Below are 16,990 nucleotides of genomic sequence, written 5' to 3'. Positions count from 1 at the left end.
TCTACCTCGTCAGATGTTAGATTCTATGATAAGAACCATTCGGTGTCTTCCTATTTTATATATAAACTATTTATACAAGGTGACGACGATTGTTTTTCCCTCAAACATCTTAAAAGTAATTCTTTTAACATATTGTCGCTTGAAAAGTTAAATTTTAAGGAAACGTTATATTATTGGCTGTTCTTGTCTGATTAGTTCAATAATATTATTGTTTATGTCATATATGTGTTCATCCCTAGGATGTCATTGATGATTCTACTGCTCCGGGCTGTGGTATGATTTATTTGTCGGTTTGTACGACTACCTCCTTGTTATACAGAGCAGGTCTGAGGAATATTTAACTCTTATGGAATATATATTAATATAGTGTGGACATAAATTAATTTTGTGAAGATTTTTTATTTCACCTGTCTAATACAGGTAAGATGTTAATCTAGATGTTGCTTATGTTTCTTGTTGTTATATATTGATGTTTTTATTCTTTTAAAATGGGACATATTGCATTTTAACTTCTATTTGTGTGGAATATGAACTCTAAATAGTTTACATTTATAAATTACCAGGATTAGATACAAAGAAGGACTTATTTTGGATATGGTACGAATATCTCAAGCATCCATCCATATTTATTGTTTCAGATCAAGCGATTATATATACAAATCAGTCACATCACGAAAACAATATTGAAGGATCCTTGCATGTGAGTGCGTTTTTAAAGTCCTCGTTTGGCAAAATTGCCCTTTTAACTGTATAGAAAATATATCAAAATGTACCCTATCGGATGTTTCTAGCTTTTTAAAGGATTTTTCGTCATCATACCTTTTTGACCACTACATTTCGAGCCCCATTTTTAACACGAACGTATATAATTTTGTTGTTTTTCACATGTATTTAGTATATTTTAAAGAATATGTTCAAATGGGCCTATCCTTCATCTTAACGAGATTTGAAGATATGTTTAACAAACTTAACAATAAACCTTTTCAATGATGAGATTATCCATACCTTTACCATTTTTATTTTAAGTAGAAAACTCTACTTTCGTTGTCGTATAGTGTTCATGTCTTGTTTTAGACCACAAGATGTATAGTGGCCTGTCACCATATACATGATATATATGTAGATTATATTTATTTATGTTTTAGTTATTACTTTTACTTTGAAAAGAAAAAAAGTTTTTACCAAACATGACAGATTCCACTTTTTTCTACTTTACACTGAACTTTTATAAATCTTTGAACTTGTAACTTAAAACATAGCTATTAAAGAGGTTTTCGTTTAAAAACTAAATCGGTTTGTGCTGAAATATATTTTGTTCGACTAAAAACTAAACAGAAAAATAAATTCAATCTAGCTATAAATACAGCGAACGTTTTATGACATTTGCTAGGATTGTTTGACGTAGACTCTAGCAAAAAGGGTGGGTATTAGAATGAAATCCTTTTGCGGACAGTTCATTTTTATGTTGTTATAATAGTTTTCAATACGCAAGCATTGATTTTATAGTAAAACACTTAAGATTTGATGCAATTTTTCTTATGAGATCAGATTACGTTTCAACTTTGAACTTGTATCTGGTATAACCAATTTCAATATTAGTTATGAGCTCGAAAGTGTACTTAATATGCAAATATACAAGTCGTATAGCACATCAATTTTATCCACAAACTTAATCTTAACCATATTATTTCTACAGTAACAGTTAAACAGTAAACTATTTTGTGTCCTTATATAAAGTTAAAGCTTAAATACAATTTTCGTGTGTCATCATTGTATAAGAATGTGTGACAAACTGTCATGTTCTTGACCACAAGATGTATTATGAATGATTATACAGACCGTTAATATGCAGACAAAATATGTTGGTTAATCAAATCGGTTATATCTCAATGTCTTATGTAAAAATAAATCTTGTATTTCTAAAATACCATAAGCACTGTAAGTGTTGAATCACCACATACTAAAATACCAGTCTCACTTCCTTATCTTTCAACACACTGTGGCGAAAAAGTAATAATTAATGCACTAACTAGAAAATATCACCAACACAGAAAATCTATAATTTATTAACAAATATAAGACAACATTAGTTGACTGATGTCCACAACTCATAAACTCAAGCTTCTTGGTTTGAAGAAATTACAAATGGTTCAAACAAAAAGAAAAGAAAAAAATAATAGAAAGAAAAAAACAAAACTGCTAATATGTCTTAAATATTCGAATAAATAACAATAATTTGTAGCCTACTTTTTGTTAGGAACTGAACATGCCATTGTTTTGCTATGCCTATGGAAACCTCTTAAAGCATTAAGACATAAGTAAATAATGGAAAGTTAACAATGACAGCACAGATTTGTCCGTGTTTTGCGGGAAACTCCCCAAAATGGTATATGCTAAAATTGGAATGTTTTAAGGTGGGTAACCACCAGAACCACAATCACATCAGAAGACAAATATGGAGATACACGACTTTATTTCGTGTTATGTAATTATGTTAAGTTTTATTTCAATCCCATGTTTATTGTAGGAGAGTTTGCATTGATAAGCTTTTGTAACAAAAATATTTACGGACGACGAACAGATTGACACACACAGACAAAACAAAGATATATAGTGTCATGAGGGCCAAAAGTTTCACTTCAATATATTCAATGGTTAAAAGATAATTGGTACTTGATATACGTATTTTGTTGTTGTGTGAGAAATTGGGAATAACAGATCATAATTTATTATGTAAGATAGAGACACAAGACGACGGACAGTATGTCGACCATTCTACATATAGAATAAAACAACCGTATTGCTCAAATCATGGAATAAATGTTACATCAACGTTTTTTCAGTAAATAAACTTTAAAATATATTTTACTATCGGCCGTGTACATTAGTATAGAGCTCTGTGTTCAACAAAGTCTTGAAATTACAATATAATGCTCGTTACTGCCAAAGAGATTGTAATTACTTTTGTCGTTCCTGATCTTTGCCCTTTATAGTGCCATTAGACGAGTAGCAAACAAATATTTTTGTACTCAAAAATTTAATGTGTCCTTACTCAGTAAAAACTATAATCAATTACAGCCTAATTCGGCCAAAATTTTTATCAAATTTAAACGGAATATTCAGGGTGTATAATTTACTTAATTCATAATAAGATACATTATTTCTTATGAAGCAAGAATCTTGCAATCTGATTGGTTAATTACCCGGGTGTAAATAATACACCCCAGTTCACCCCGGGATACAATGTTGCCAAAATAAAAATGTCAAAACTAAAAAATTAAAAATTACCAAAAAATTACAAAAAAAATAGATTTTGGCAAACTAAAAAAAAAAATTTGTCAAAATAATTGGTTTTTTTTAACCAAATTTATAGAAATTTAAAAAAAAAAACAAATTCCAAAAAATTAAATCTTAAAAAAAGGTAATATTTGACAGCTCACAGCAACATCTGTGTTGAAGAAATGTGTATAGTGGAAGTTCTTCATAAGAATTTTTCTAATTCTATCACCCGGTATATAGAAATAAGCAAAAGAACGCTTTATTAGAAATAAATTCGTTATCTTGGTGTATGAATTTTAAACACCGTTGTAAAATTCTGTACACCCCTGATTACACCAAGATAACTAATAATATCTGCAATCGGTTCTAGACTTACATTTGAAATATGCCATACAAATTCTAGCAATGTGAATTTTTATGCTTTCGGAGATATGCCTAGATCGCAAGTTTTATTTTACACTGAAGCATAATGTTAATTCAAATAATCTTCACATATAAATGTTTATCATTGAAGCATGACGGAGTTCTTATTGACATGATTTCAAAAAAAATCTACACAAACAATTGTTAGTGGCAACACACATAACCACATTTAAGTAATTTCACTTTTGTTTTCGAAGTCATTTTAGATTGACTTTGATTAAGTTGATCATACAGAATGCTTTTTGACATTGTTCTTATCGACTCGAAGAAAAAAGTAAAGCCGGTGACATTTACAAATATAACACCAAATGTTGAAGTGTGCATTGATTGATTGTGTCTTGCTTAAAGTCCAGTTGCAAATATTTCATGCATATTTAGATCGAGAACCAATAATTTATTATACAATAGGTAGGTTCTGTAATGCAGGTCGATCGGGTCGGGAAGAAGGATGGGAAATTTGGACTGCCATTGGAAAATGAGGTCATGAAGAATAGGCGAAAACCTTGCCTTGCACCTACAAAACCGTCAGAGAGTTGTTGCAAGAGGTTTTTTAATTACAGAGCATGGCGATCACCCTATTTAAATTTCCCATTTCGATAGGACTTGGTTGCATATTTATGCATTCCGCACAGCCAAAGAGAACACCCAATTTACGCCAGTGTTTTGCTGCTGGACGAGAGAAGTGTAGAGATGGCCATATTTCTATACCCCAGTAAACCCTTGGGGTAGAAATTCAAATTGATGTTGATGATTAATTTACAAAAATGGATTTCCAGTTTCCTCTTTCAAGTTCTGTTTATGATAGCCTTGGATTGGGACAACTCCGTTTCCAGTCTATCACAAAAACTAGTTTCGTTTCACAGAAATGACTGCAAGAATTTGAAACTGAATGCTAGAATAAAATTAAGATTTCTTCTATTATTGTATATTCGAATACAATAATTAATATGTTGATAATTTGCGTAATAACTTTATGATAGGAACAATTCTTGATTGCCTTTCTTAACATAATTGAGTCATAAAATGTTGATTTCCTTCTTAAATTTTGCCCTAACATGCACATAGTACTACCACGCCTTCTGTAATGTGGTTCATTTCTTCACCATGCTTTCTTATCTGTCTACATAACAAGAATGTAATTGATTGTTTAACATGACAAAATGTAGATATATAAAAGCAAAATGTGATTATCAGTGCTATATCGTGGATAACATATCATAAAATAACATGTTAAATGATCAGCAATGACCTATGACCTTAGCCATGAAACATTTTATTGACATGATCAGTATGTATATAACGAATTCTGTTTGATTTTGCCCAATAAATATGTAGTATTCGATAAAAGAAATTGGGATCGTGTTACTTGTTATGTTTTTGTATATTTTTCAGTCATGAGTCTTTTTTTTTGTCCACGGTCTTTATGTCTTTGAATAACGGTTTCTGAAAGCAACCTTGAAATTTTCAAAGCTTCTTTTTCTCTGACTCAAAAATAGTGCGGGAAAAAAGATAGAACGCAACAAACTTTTTTGAACATTGTACTGACATTTCCTGACGACATTACACATATTACAAACGCATTCATACACTTCCTTTAATTATAGTCAAACACGACTTTTTACACCCATTACATAAAAATGGTGTAAATCTAAATCTTTCTCCAGTCCTTTTTATTGAAATGATTATATTAGTATATTTTATCGAATTATTTACACTGCTAAAATTTAGTGTTGTTCCTCTAAAAAAATATGTTATGTCAGAAACAGGCCACCTACGGGCACTCCAAGAGTTGTTGCAAATTTTGTTTTAACGTGCAGAGAGACTCTCTCTTTAAACGAGACATCGTATTTAATGTCTCCATGTTGACAGGGCGTGGGTGCATATCTATACATCCCGCACAGTCAAACAGACGCTCCTCTTTAGCAGGAGATGTGGACTGCAATCCCATATAATAATTATAAAAACACCTTAATTTGTTAATTGTCAGTAATAATGTATTAAACAGAATACAAACGGATCTCGAAGGGTGAAATTTGCACAATACACAACGGTCATACACAACTGAATACGCTTTTATATCTATCTACCTAGTACATGTATGCATATTTGTGCTGTCAAAGAACTCCAGATTAGTATACTCCAGAGGTGGGGGCTATCTGGCAATCACTTTGTTCGTCCGTTCGTGCAACAAATATTTTTATCACAGGTTTCTCATAAAAATAACTAAACAGAATAATTCATCAGCTTGAAAGTGGTGAATTGTAAGTACTGTTCGGATCTGTCTGATACCAATTTCATGTTTACCGATAATTTGAATTTTTCGCTATGTCAGATTTATAACTCAAAGTTTTCGTCACGCATGCTGAACAGACTGACTTCATGTTTGGTGAGCACCTCAGCAGTGTCGAGTTGTAATGTGTTTAGGCTTTTCGGGTCTGTTAGACGCCTGATTTCTATTTTTAAACTACGAGTGGGGGCTTTGCACGACAACACGTACATTCTTCTTCTACTGTATTAAGAATTTGGCATTTAAAGTTCATACACAATGTATTTGCAAATAAACGCGAAGAAAGATTGCATGTAGGAGCATGTATGCTAATGCAAGAGCCACCTGTACAATTTAAACTATAGTCTTTTGAATCACGCGTTTTAATGAAATTTCGGTAATTCGTTCGTTAAAGTGTTTTTGATTTTCGACGGAATAGAAGTAATCAAATAGGAAGCGTTTTTCCTGATTGTTCACTGTGTAAGTCGATATTAAATTGATACTATACAATTATCAATCAGTCTGGCTTAGAATTATATTCAGTTTTAACTACAACAGATAGTTGTTTTGTCATATTAGAAATGAGCAACACATTTTTTTTACTGAAAAAGTTATGAACATTACCGTACAATAAGCATATCGTTGTCAAATTCACATTAATCACATTATACATCAAAATACATGTCAGACAAATGGAGGGTACTATTAAGGGAATATCTACTGTTGTCCTTTCGTTTCATGTTTTTGTCTTTTTGGTATAGCAGCAAATTCATTATGATTATTAAACAATGTATGCTTGCCAAAACTTCATTATAATAAATCATAGTCTCACTTTGTTTTTATGAAAATAAACACTTCTTTCGATGAAAATAAACACTTCTTTCGATTAAAATAAACACTTCTTTCGATGAAAATATACACGTCTTTCGATGAAAATATACACTTCTTTCAGTTTACCAAATATAGGTTGTATCAAACATATACCATACTAAATCCAGCAAAGATGTTGACTGTTCTGAATATGTCTGTTCTATAAGTGTTTTAAATATGCCAGTAATGTTGACTGTCCTGTATATGTCTGTTATATTGTTGGTTTTGAATATGTTGATTGTCCAGAACATGTCTGTTATATTGTTGGTTTTGAATATGTCGGAAATTGGACTGTCCTGCCTGCAATATTGCTGGTTTTGAATATGTCAGTAATGTTGACTATCCTGTCTGCAATATTGCTTGTTTTGAATATGTCGGTAATGTTGACTATCCTGTTTGCAATATTGGTGGTTTTGAATATGTCGGTAATGTTGACTGTCCTGTTTGCAATATTGGTGGTTTTGAATATGTCGGTAATGTTGACTATCCTGTCTGCAATACTACTGGTTTTGAATATGTCGGTAATGTTGACTGTCCTGTCTGCAATACTGCTGGTTTTGAATATGTCGGTAATGTGGACTATCCTGTCTGCAATACTGCTGGTTTTGAATATGTCGGTAATGTTGACTATCCTGTCTGCAATACTGCTGGTTTTGAATATGTCGGTAATGTTGACTATCCTGTCTGCAATACTGCTGGTTTTGAATATGTCGGTAATGTTGACTATCCTGTCTGCAATATTGCTGGTTTTGAATATGTCGGTAATGTTGACTGTGTGTCCTGTTTGCAATACTGTTAGTTTTGAATATGTCGGTAATGTGGACTGTCCTGTCTGCAATACTGTTGGTTTTGAATATGTCGGTAATGTTGACTATCCTGTCTGCAATACTGTTGGTTTTGAATATGTCGGTAATGTTGACTGTCCTGTCTGCAATACTGCTGGTTTTGAATATGTCGGTAATGTTAACAGTCCTGTCTGCAATACTGTTAGTTTTGAATATGTCGGTAATGTTGACTATCCTGTCTGCAATACTGTTGGTTTTGAATATGTCGGTAATGTTGACTGTCCTGTCTGCAATACTGCTGGTTTTGAATATGTCGGTAATGTTAACAGTCCTGTCTGCAATACTGTTAGTTTTGAATATGTCGGTAATGTTGACTATCCTATTTGGAATACTGTTGGTTTTGAATATGTCGGTAATGTTGACTGTCCTGTCTGAAATACTGTTGGTTTTGAATATGTCGATAATGTTGACTGTTCTGTCTGCAATACTGTTGGTTTTGAATATGTCGGTAATTTTGACTGTTCTGTGTATGTCTGTAATACTGTTGATTTTGCATATGTCAGTAATATCGACTCTCCTGACTTTGTCTGTTGTATTTATGTTTTTAAATGTGTTGGTATTGTTGACTATTTCAATATGCATGCCCGTTGTATGTATTGTTTTTGGATATGTCGGTAATGTTGAATTTCCTGATTTTGTCTGTAATATTTGCATTTTTGCATATGTCTGTAATATTGAAGTTAGGGAAGTGAAAACGGTTCAACCTATGCCAACATTTTAAAAGTTAGATATAACTATGTATAAAAACGGGCATAAGTTAGATGTTACATTTACAAACAGATTAAGTGTTCTCTTATTACAAATTATTTTGTCATATGTAGCAGTGCAAATAGATGTTATTTTGTTTGTGTAGGTAACATGTTTTTTATTTAAAACATAAAAAACAGCGAAAAGAGGATTTTCTTTTTTTATCAATAGGAACAATCTTCATCTCATATGAAATATTAGCAATGTATTTTAAGAATAATATGATATTTGTTGAAAGTATTTAATGAAAATGTCAGGTAGATGTTTAAAGTAACATTGCAAACATTAAAAAACTGATAATGACCTTTACACATTTCAATCTGATATAGGTATAGAAAGCGAATACAGAAAATACGTGTTTGGGCAAAATTTTGTAACAAAGTGCAAACCTTAATGTCCTTCACTTGTATAGACTTTGCCGATTTGATACTCCCTAGTCTCAACAATATAAAGCTTTTTATCAATTGCTTGAAATTACTTGTGTAATATTTCCCCCTCTAATTAGTTTTTAAAGTTGGATAAGAAATAAAGAATAATAAATGCAACTGGATGACCTACCTTACAATACATGCCTATTGTACCAACTGTTATTTTGTTCTCATCCTGAATATTCACGGAACATTTGCTACTGGACATTAGGCTTTTTACAATCGATCGAACATATCCAAACACCAGGGCTTGACGGTCCAAAAACTGTTCATCGTAGGGTACATTTGGCCTATATCATTATTAATTTAGATTTTTCTCAGATTTTTTTCCTCAAAAACCAAGATTATGGTATAAGTGTACCAAATTTTTTATTACATCGAATTTCACAAATGTACATTTCCATGACCAGTCAGAAGATTAAGCTTATATGTATAAATTAATACGCTATGATACCTCTGCAACTTGAGGCAAACGATCAAATGGACATACAAGATACCTTCATAATCCACCACATCACATACACACAAATTTTGATAAAACAAATTAAATTTTATAAATATATGTGCATGTTCCCTTTGTTAGTGTTTCTAGGGAGGGGTGCAATTGTACGATATTGATAAGTTAGAATCAAAGTACTGAAGTACTGAACATCGGATGACCGCAAGTTCTTGTGGATGGTCAAAAGCACTTGTCACAGAAAAAAATCACATCTCTATACCTGAAACTGAGATTAATGTACAGAGATATTTTTTTTCTATGACAATTTCGTGCGTGGATGATGAATAAATGACAGGAAATTCAACCTCACCGTAATAACTATTATCAGTGGCGGATTCAGAGGGGGCGTAGAGGGCGTACGCCCCCCCCCCCCTTTGCTTGCTTTTTTTTTTTTTTTTTTTTTTGTAAAATGATTAATCAGACTAGACTTCGCGAACTTTGCCATTTCCCGTGTATTTAATTTTTATGCGACAATTCTTTACTTATAAAGATATTTTTCGCTCGTATTTACTGTAATATATTATTGATTATGTCAAAGTCATGTGATTCGCTACGGTGGAGTTGACCAGTACGTCGAAAAAAAACGTCACTCAGTCATTTTGAAATTCAAATTACAGTAACACATTGCTTAGGCTGAGGATGACAAGCATGACGCCTTCAAAGCGACAAAGTATTGAGCACGCCCCAGCCCATTAATAACATTGCTGAATAGTGATCCCCAGTCAGTAAGCTCTAGATATAAATTTAAAGTCTAAGGTACGGACCATTTGATTTGAGGGGGCAGTCTGAGATATTTTAGAGAAAAAATTCTGACCCTGATTTTTGCCTTAAACAAAAATTCTGGCCGTATCTGGATTGAAAACAATAATCTTGTCCACTTTTTTGCTATTAGAAAAAAGTATTTTCAACAAAATTATTTAGCATTAAATGAACATGATGAATAAAAAACGGGCGTAATTATTTTTTGGGGGGTTGCATGTGAATCCCATATCTGAAACATTTCAACCAAACATTTGGATAAAAATTGCTTGTTTGTCTTTCTTTGTGTCGGTCGTATTGTAAATTTCATTGAATAGCCGTATATCTTGTTTACAACAAGAAATCTGTGAGGTTATGCTAACTAACCATACAACAAACGAGAATTTTCCATGTCCATTTTTTACTGACAAATCCCACATCAAATATATTAATTAGTACATAGCTTTGGATCCATCCAATCATTTTATAATAGACAATTAATGGAGAGAATACGGCACCAAAAATGTCCAACCCCTACACTTTAACTTTAAAATGCATTTTACACTTATTTTATGTTTTTTAGCCAAAAAAAGGTCTTAAAAAACTTTAATACTACGCCCCCCCCTTTCCAAAATCCTGGATCCGCCCCTGATTATATTGTAGTGATACAAATCAGTATACACTGGTTTGTTGTTATATATTATATTAACATAACAGTTACATGTATATATAATTTTCATCCAGTTGTATATCATTCTATTCTACTATTCTAATAATAGTGCAGTGCAAGTGCATGGTGGACACTCTTCTGTAAAAATTAGATTTTTCTAAAAGATTGGATATGAGTAGGCATTCATATTGTCCCGCAAAAAAGCAATCTTCCATGCAGAGTTATCGATCCTTGCCGGGATTGTCGCAAAACGTTGCTGAGATATTCTTCCGCATGCTTCAACACAATTTTTCGGTACGTGTGCATAGATATTATCAATGATTTTTTACTTATGTATATATATATCTAACGACAAAACATTTTCATATTATTAATTTATCTTTTAAACAAAAAATATTTTTATCAGTATTCATTGAAGAGATGTATTTATAACAAACGATAAGGAATGTTATTTTGCACTCGTTAATATCCGCGTATTTATCATGTTTATAGATCGGTTAAAACCCAAAACGAATGTTACGCAATGGAAATCTAGGCGATAGCAATACACCGGAATGCCCTCACGGTCATCGCGATGTAAAAATGACAATAATTATCTTTGATAGTAAATAAGAAAGGAAAACGTTTTGACTTGTGAAATAATTAAATGATTTTTTTTTACATATTTGCACAGCTGCTTCTATAAAAGTTAAAAACTGTGTTCATCTAAATTTTGTTGTAATTAAAATTTTCTACACCAAGATTTCCAAAACAATGACTTTTAAATTAGTTTTTTGTTTGTTTCGTTGGTTGATTGTTTTTGTTTAATGCAACAGATCTTTAAAGTATTTAATGATTTATTTCATATTTTTTTCTTCTAAATCTATAGTAATTTTTAACTGGTGTATTTTGTTTGCAGGCATATATCTATATTATATATATACAAGTCTAAATTGAAATATTTATATTATCTATATATATATAGGTGTGAGTTCGAATCCCGCTGAGGGACGGACAAAAATTTGTCAGCAGAAAAATCTAATTCTAACACTGTTGGGTGTAATTTTCAGACTTATATATATATATATATATATATATATATTTTAAAATGTTGGCAAAGGTTGAAGAAGCATAAAAAGTCATAGGGATTAAATACGGTTTGCTAATTTTAATTTGTATGAAAAAAAGAGACGTTCAGTATATTTCAACGATGCAGCAACCCAGCAGTACGATAACACCAAATACACAATGTATAATTAAACATATGAGTTAAACAATAGACAAGTAGCTTATTGTTGAAGACAACATATATTGTGTATACTTATAAAACAAATGTTTTTGTATTTTTGACGGTTATTGTTTCCAAGGCAAACTTAATGCACTAATGTATTTTTTACATCACAAAGGGACTATATATATATATATGTATGTTCCTGTAGATTTGACGAACATATATCTACTTAGGTAGTGGCTATACACTCACCATTTTTGAAAACTCACAACGACAGAGTGCATATTTTTCAGACTTTTTTTTATATGTGCAAGTTATAGTACAAAACTTTATTAACATTATTCCAGTTCAATGTTCCAAATTTCAATTATCTGTCTGTTCGATTAAAATGCCATAAAAAGAATCAAAAACATATCTTATTCTGGTTACTGAACCTGTATTGAACGCGTTTGGGAGAAAAGACAATTAAAGAAAATGCATTTTCTTAGGAATTGTCAACAATTGGAATATCGATTCCAAAAGTTGATTATAAATTACAAAAACAAACAAAATTTTGTCAGGATATTTTGAGATCATATTTTATACTAAAATCAACTTGCGACTTCTATTTAAACATAATGTAATAGATATCTTGTAATCCTTGATAAACCTCTTCATTAAGTACATGTCGTTAAATACAGGTACAAAGACATCATGCCGATAGTGGTATAAACTGTCAGTCAGACATGTAAGTTATATCATAACATTCAGTCAAGGTTACGAGAAATGTATCATGTCCTTTTTGAAAATGATCAATTTATGACACTGAAATAAAAATGGCCTCCTAGTCAATGAAACTATACCAAAATGACATTGATTTAATGTAAGTTACCATATAACCCAATCAGAAGAGAAGAATTGAAAACCATTATGAGAACAATGAGAAAACACAAGTCCTGACATTTTGTCAGAATTAACTTAATATATTCTGACAAAATGGCTGAATTAAAAGATGTGAGAGAAAAAAATAAATGGTGTAACATTATGTGTAATGGAATTATCTTTGGTAAGAAATATCTAGTAGCCTCAGATGATCTGATTCTGTGTAATATAAGCGTTATACTTACTAATAATGTTTTTGTTTTTAATAAATCAAAACATAACTTAATATGTAATGCCATACAATTATAACACTTATTGGCCTTTACCACGTCTGCCTCACTTGCAATAGTGTTAAAACATTTGACTTTTCCACAACTTACAAAAGTATTCCCCTTACCAAACTTAAAGACAAATTGAAAGAGTTGTTCCTGCTTTTTTCATAAATAAGAATGGCCAACTTCCCAGGTTGCCGACTTGTTCCTTTATTCATATGAGGTTGACTTCATACAGGAGTTTCTTAAGTAGAAAGAAAAGAAGTTAGCACTTGTCCTAAGTCAGAAACCGGATGTTCAGTGGTTGTCGTTTGTTGATGTGGTTCATAAGTGTTTCTTTTTTCTCCTTTTTTATATAGATTACACCGTTGGTTTTCCTGTTTGAATGGTTTTACACTAGTCATTTTTGGGGCCCTTTATAGATTGCTGTGCGGTGTGAGCAAATGTTCCGTGTTGAAGGCCGCACTTTGACCTATAATGGTTTACTTTTACAAAATGTGACTTGGATGGAGAGTTGTCTCATTGGCACTCATACCACATCTTCTTATATCTATTATCCTTTAACTTAACTTTCCGCTATATAGATGATGTTCTCTCTCTAAATAATTCAAAGTTTGGTGACTATGTGAGTATGTTGAAGTATCTATCCCATCGAACTTGAGATAAAGAATACTAAAATACAGTTAAGTCTGCATCATATCGTGACTTACATTCAGAAATGGACAATGAGTTTCGGTTAAAAACAAAACTTTATGACGAAAGAGATGATTTCAGCTTCCCAATTGTGAACTTTCCGTTTCAAGTAGCAAACATCCAACAGCGCCTACATACGGAGTAATTTCTCCCAGTTGATACGATATCCCAGAGCTTGTATTTCCTATGATAATTTTCGTGATAGATGTTTGCTGATCACAAGGAAACTATTAAACCAAGTGTTCCAAGTGGTGAGGTTTAAATCATTCATTCGTAAATTTTATGGACGCCATCACGAGTTGGTTGATCGTTATGGAATATCTGTTTCACAGATGACGATGGATATGTTCCAATTGTCGTAACCACAATCCCGTCCTCTTTTCCCCGAATGTGACCTACCGAATTAGACTTATCACCGGCTGTGTACTTACACGAGCAACACGATGGGTGCCACATGTGGAGCAGGACCTGCTTATCCTTCCGGAGCACATTATATCCCTCCGATTTATGGTGGTTTTCATATTGCTCAGTCTTTAGTTTTCTATGTTGTGTTTTGTGTACTGTTGTTTGTCTTTGTCTTTTGCTTTTTTTGTCACGGCGTTGTCAGCTTATGAGTTTGAATGTCCATTTGGTATCTTTCGTCCCTCTTTCACAACTATCTACCAGAATATGAAACCAAATGACGTAGATCAAAGCAACTATAGGTCACCGTACGGCCGGCAATAAGCGCTTCATTTCGTAAAAATTTTGAGTTAATGCCTTTTTTAATTTCATTTCTGGAGAATAAATTTCTTCTCTAGAAAAATATAGGATAGGTCTCAGTTACCAACGAAGTCTGACATATACGCTGTCTGTAACATTGTACAGTTTACAAAACACGAAGTCTGACATAAAAGCTGTCTGTAACATTGTACAGTTTACAAAACACGAAGTCTGACATACAAGCTGTTTGTAACATTGTACAGTTTACAAAACACGAAGTCTGACATAAAAGCTGTCTGTAACATTGTACATTTAACAAAACACGAAGTCTGACATAAAAGCTGTCTGTAGCATTGTACAGTTTACAAAACACGAAGTCTGACATAAAAGCTATCTGTATACATTATACATTTAACAAAACACGAAGATTGACATAAAAGCTGTCTGTAACATTAAATTGTACAGTTTACAAAACACGAAGTCTGACATAAAAGCTGTCTGTATACATTGTACATTTAACAAAACACGAAGTCTGACATAAAAGCTATCTGTAACATTGTACAGTTTACAAAACACGAAGTCTGACATAAACGCTATCTGTAACATTATATATTTAACAAAACACGAAGTCTGACATATACGCTGTCTTTAACAAAACAAAGATGCGTCTTATTTCTTTTCTAACGCCATTGCTAATATGTTATATAATCCAACTTTTAATATTTTCACACTGTTAAATTAGAATGAAATAAAACTAAATGTCTTTTTCAATCAATCATAATGATTAATTACGGATCATTTCTTTTATGAATAAGTATAAATCCGTTATCTTTCAAACGTTTGCAAGTTTTATATAAGTTCAAATCCACATACTTCTTTAATTTATAACTGTAAAGGTAAAGGTAAATCAAGAAAAAATACAATGAATAGGTAGATTTTATTCCTACTTGCATCACATTTAACCATGGCAAGTACACATTGTTCAGCGACCCTTTTCACAAAAAAATCTTTAGAGTAAAAATATTCGTTAGTCATGAACACTTCAGTTTAACTTATGATTACGTTTTTTTTTTAAAGTAATAGAAGAATTTACTTTATATTAGTTCTGACAAATTTCTCCATAACAATGTGTTTTAATGCTTTTCGTTTAATATTATTTTGATTTCATATTCTCTCTTTCACACTTGTCATAAACAATTAGTAATTCATTGACTGAATTATAATTTTTTGTTACCCTTAAACTAGAAAGATGTAGGAAAAGTATGTAGATTATCCTGGTGTTGTACTACATTTTGATTTGTATTGTACGGTTGTTAAGGTACTCGTTTTCAAAACATGCATATAAAGTGAAATCTGTCTTAACAAACCCTGCTTAATCTGTAAACTTGTAATAATCGAAATCTGTATTGGCACAGGTTTTAATTTTTGTTTAGCATGTCTGTCTTTTATCCTGAACAATCTTTTAGATGGACATAAACTCTATCGAAATTGATAGAAACTGTGAACAGAAAATTTGATAAAAGCAAATTTACATCTAAAAAATTTTCACTTGCTGTAAATATTTTGATGACCCTGCTTAAACTAGAAACTTGTAATAACCGAACTCTGTATTGGCACATGTAATGGATGTTCATATAATTAACCTGTGTAAGATGAACACCTGTCTTATTGGAACAAAATCATCAGTCTCAAAGGTTTTGTTTGTGTCCTGTTTCAATGTCTTTTTTCGGCACTTATTTCAAATGAAACGTTATTAAATGTCAATATGACTAAACTCATCAATTAACTGCTTTATAGTAGTTATTGTCTCTGGTAAAGATATAACGATATACCTTCTCTTTACCATATGTATATAGGTATTTTCATTTACAGAGACCTGCGCCTTGCATATACCATGTATAATAAAATTAAACAGTATGACGCTGAGTTCAATATATAGCATACACAATATAGTTTGCTTACTATTTTCATTATTTAATGTGGATTTTTCGGGTATAATTTGGAAAAGTCAATGCTTACGTTTGAACTTTACCATGTGTGCAGTTGGTTAGTGCATATATGACTTAAAACCAACAATATGTTACGATCAAAGCACCACAATTTACTTACTACACCCCCCCCCCCCCTTTTCCCGAACACCCCAATTTTTGAAAATGATTTTTAAATTCACATGCAAACAATTTCATGTGTATCTTCAATCTAGAATATACTATTCCTGTAATTTCAAATCGAAATGAGACTATGACTTTGAGATCATTTCTGGTTAGTGGAGGTTGATAGTTATCCAACATAAAGGCTGTAACCGTTTTCATCAATCAGCTAGCATTACAAATGTGTTTAATTTCATTATATAATATTTTTAATGATTTTTTTTATCAAACGGATTGTTTTTGTTTTATTCTATAATACAAATTTCATTCGTACACAAGTTGAATTATAATTTAAACTTTTTAATAATGACATTTTGGTAAACATATCTGGATGTTA

General features: G+C 31.8%; 1 protein-coding gene across 1 annotated transcript in view; it reads left to right on the top strand.

The window, feature by feature from the left end:
* The first annotated feature begins 269 nt into the window (after nucleotides 1-269).
* The window catches only part of LOC127725413 (putative ferric-chelate reductase 1 homolog), a 43,069-nt gene continuing 26,348 nt past the window's right edge, over nucleotides 270-16,990 (top strand). The window contains exon 1 of the mRNA XM_052232351.1: nucleotides 270-420. The gene's annotated coding sequence lies outside the window, so the exon portion shown is untranslated. The remainder of the gene's footprint in view (nucleotides 421-16,990) is intronic.

The sequence above is a fragment of the Mytilus californianus genome, unplaced genomic scaffold (assembly GCF_021869535.1).
Source record: "Mytilus californianus isolate M0D057914Y unplaced genomic scaffold, xbMytCali1.0.p SCAF_1, whole genome shotgun sequence".
NCBI lineage: Eukaryota > Metazoa > Mollusca > Bivalvia > Mytilida > Mytilidae > Mytilus > Mytilus californianus.
Note: the sequence above shows the minus strand (reverse complement) of the source record. Positions and strands in the feature narration are given on the sequence as shown.